This window comes from Pteropus alecto, unplaced genomic scaffold (genome assembly GCF_000325575.1).
Source record: "Pteropus alecto unplaced genomic scaffold, ASM32557v1 scaffold20, whole genome shotgun sequence".
Classification (NCBI taxonomy): Eukaryota; Metazoa; Chordata; class Mammalia; order Chiroptera; family Pteropodidae; genus Pteropus; species Pteropus alecto.
The window spans coordinates 20,020,541-20,024,140 of record NW_006436298.1 but is presented as its reverse complement, the minus strand read 5'-3'; the positions used below and the strand labels follow the sequence as shown (position 1 = coordinate 20,024,140).

General features: G+C 33.9%; 1 pseudogene; it reads left to right on the top strand.

Annotated features, from left to right (window-relative positions):
* Positions 1 to 2,446: 2,446 nt before the first annotated feature.
* The window catches only part of LOC102889991, an 18,751-nt pseudogene continuing 17,597 nt past the window's right edge, over positions 2,447 to 3,600 (top strand).

Here is a 3,600-nt window from a genome sequence, read left to right as displayed (position 1 = left end):
GGTTGTTTTATTTCACTAAGTTTTGGGATGAAATTAACATATAACTGAAACAATATGTGGTATATAATCAAAATATGCACTTACTTTATAATCTGTACAAGTAAAATGTAGATTGTAACTGGTCCTTTTTCCCATTGGTTGATTTAGTAATGAATTTTAAAACTTAAAAGGAGTAAACATTTTAATATTATAATTAAAGAGTGTCAACCTAACTATAATTCAAATATTACCTGTCCACAAGCATTTCTATGTGGTCTCAAGTTGTAAGTTGCCTTCCCCTCCTCTTTTTCCCATAACTCTTAATTATCTGTACCATTCATCTGGCATTCTCTGTAAACTGCCTTGTGATGCTGGTATAAGAGATTTCATATTACATTACAAACGTTAAGGTGCTAAGCTATGTCTTTCAGAGGATACGAAAGTTATGTAAGGTATTGATCTTGTCCTCTAAGAACCCAGAATCTTACAAGCTACTCAGATGACTTGTATAAGCAAATACATAACTATTATACAAGACTGACAAAACTTTGTTCCATAAGGAAATTCAGAGTATTACAAATATTTAAAGGAGAGAACCTATTTGCTAGAGGATATAGGAAAGTGTATATGTAGGAAAAATAGCTGAGCTGAAAAAGGGATTATAGAGACTTTGGGCCCAAAGTAAACTCTAACGTCCTCAGGAGCAGGAATACCCTGATCTCTATCTGTGAATTCCTCAAGCACCTGTCAAAGAGTTTTGAAAATTGTAAAAGCTCAATAATTATTTGTTGAATAAATTATTGGATGGATTTCAATTTCTGTGTACTACATTATTGGGAATAATCACTTGATTATCTTACATTCTAGGATAATAATTTGACAATATTTTTTTTCTACTACCAATTTCTGTGGGATGCAGAGAAGTGTGCATATAAAGCCATGTGACAGTTTTAGATAAAGTAATTCTAAAAGAATAAATTATTATTATACAAAAAAAGGACAAAATTCACTAATATTTCTCATGCAGTAACAAGGGCAAATGGCTTTAACATGAAAGTCCATGTACTTTGTTCAAGGTATTTTGACAGGTTCTGCAATATTTCATAATATTATAAATTTTAATCTTTATAACCATCAGCATACGGTCTGATGAGGTAAATGAGAGAGAGAGAGAGAGAGAGAGAGAGAGAGAGAGAGAGAGAGACAGAGAGACAGAGAGACAGAGAGAGAGAGAGAATGAATCTAATTCATAATAGAGCTGTAAAAACAAAGGATTAGAATAAGGTCCTTTATGTCACTGAGATAAATTGTTACACCCTTTTATGTTCTACATCATGGACTTCTAACACATTCACAACTTGTATGTGTCATATGGGCATGAGCTATTTCTCATCCTCCCACTCATACTTCCTTCCTAATAGCAAGTAGTTCCAAAATATCTTGTCAGCAAGCCTTTGCTGCTTCTTGAAGACAATCTTAATTCTGAAACCCTTTGCTCTTTGTGAAAGTAAAACAATCTTGTTTTATTTCCAGTGTTAGAATATAAATCGGTATCATAGATAATTTCAACATTTTATGAGTTTAAATTAAATACATGTAAAACACAATACCTATTCTTGAAAAGATTAGAACTGTAAAATGAATTCTGCATAGATAAAACATTTCTCAAATTCTTGGTTTTCTTGATTTTTTTTAGATCCTTATTTCTTACAATCTATTTGTATGTTCCCAGTTAAGCAAAACTATTAAGAAGTATGTTGTCTTCAACATGCATTAGAGAAAAACATCAATTAATGTAGTTAATAAAACCACATTTGTTTAAAGTATAGACTAGTTTTTTAAAAATCACCTGCCCCAACTCCCTTGAAAACTGCAAAAACTCGTGATAAAATTTCAGCCTAGAAACTGAATATGGCTTATCTTGGCCATTGCTTAGATCTCAGAGAAATCCACAACCCTACCATCAAATTTCTGGAGCAGAGACAAATTCTCTCCCAAGTTAGACTTTCCTCCTACAGGCTAGTGTTTGACTTCAGTGTCTAGCTCAAATAGGTGACCAAGGGTAGAATCAATAAACCACCACAACAGTGCTGCCTGATGTCCACACTCTACAGATGCAATACTGGAGCCAGAAGTTACAATGCAAGTTCAACAGTTTGCTGGAAATAGAACATGATTTTGTGCTGTTCATAAAATATCTCTGGCCCACAAAGAAATAATAGTCAAGGAACAAGAAAGATAACCATTCATTTATAAACATACGCATTCATGCTTTTTAATAAAATGGCTCATTTCCTTTATGTTGGTGAATTGAAAAGAAGTTAATAGAAATGTGACTGAAGGTGAAGATTAATTGAGCCAAGTTCTGAAACTGTTGGGAAAAGATGGTGGTACGTGTATAAGTAAAGGTGTAAATTGGGAAGAGTAAAAGTATATTTTGCCTGAGACGAGAGGGGAGGAGATCTGGATGAGTTATAAAGAAATTCAGACATGGAGAGAAGGAAAGTTTAAGGAGCTCACAGAAGCTACCTCTGATCTAAATAAAGAAGTGATTGTAGAACAAAGAGAAGGTAGAACATGGCTTTGGGGCTTGAAGATGTTAGAAAACATTGGAGAAAATCTTGAATGGTAATGTGACAAGGAGGGGTCATACAAAGTCAAATCAGAGGTTTTACAAGCTACAGGCTCTGCTGAAGTGGGTCGGGATATATAGATATATAGTAGACATAATTAATTTTAGATCCACAATTTTTTCAGCAGTGCTCAAAGCTTGAAAGCCAAGTTGGAGAAAATAGTCAGTGGAATTCTGTTCAAGACCAGGGAGACAGAAATTCTGGCATGGCAGCAGATGATGGGTAAGAATTTCAAGTAGAAAGGTTTGAGGAGACCATTTTATGATTTGGGGCATTTCATGATCGGGAAAACAAACAGTAATTTCATAGCTTTTGCATTATCAAGTAATAAATTCAACATTTTTTTTTCACATGTTTATACCAACACTGAACCTCAACTCCTCCCTGATGTTAACTCTATCTGTGACCCCCAACAAATCTGTAAACTTCAAGCCAGCCCTGATAGTCAATCCATTCTTTGATAATTACCCTCTCACTGAGATTCAATTCTTAGGCCTCTGTTCTACTCCTGTCATATGATTGATTCCACTTGTAAGTGATCACTACCTAAATCTAGGTCTCATTTCAAGGAGAAGTAAATGTTAAGGAGAGAATTAACTATAGAGTTAGAAGTTAGAGATAAATATAAGCAATGAGATGATAGAGAGGAAGTAAGGCATTGGGCTGGATAACAAAAGACATGTGGGTTACCTGATGCACAAGTTGATTTTTATAAAAGCAACCTGTTCGTACTGTAAATTCAGTTTATTTTAGAAAAATGGAACACATATAGACATTAAATATTTACATATTAAAATAATCAAGTAAATTGTCATGTATCTACGGGAATCTAGCAAGTTATTCATAGCATTAAATGTGATTGTCTATTAAGTGTTGGGTGCATAGGGTGGCAAATGAAACCATAAGGCAAATGATGAATATAAGAGGTTCTTTGAAATTGTTTGGAACAGTCATATAGAATTGTCAATGAGAAAAACAGCATGCATTG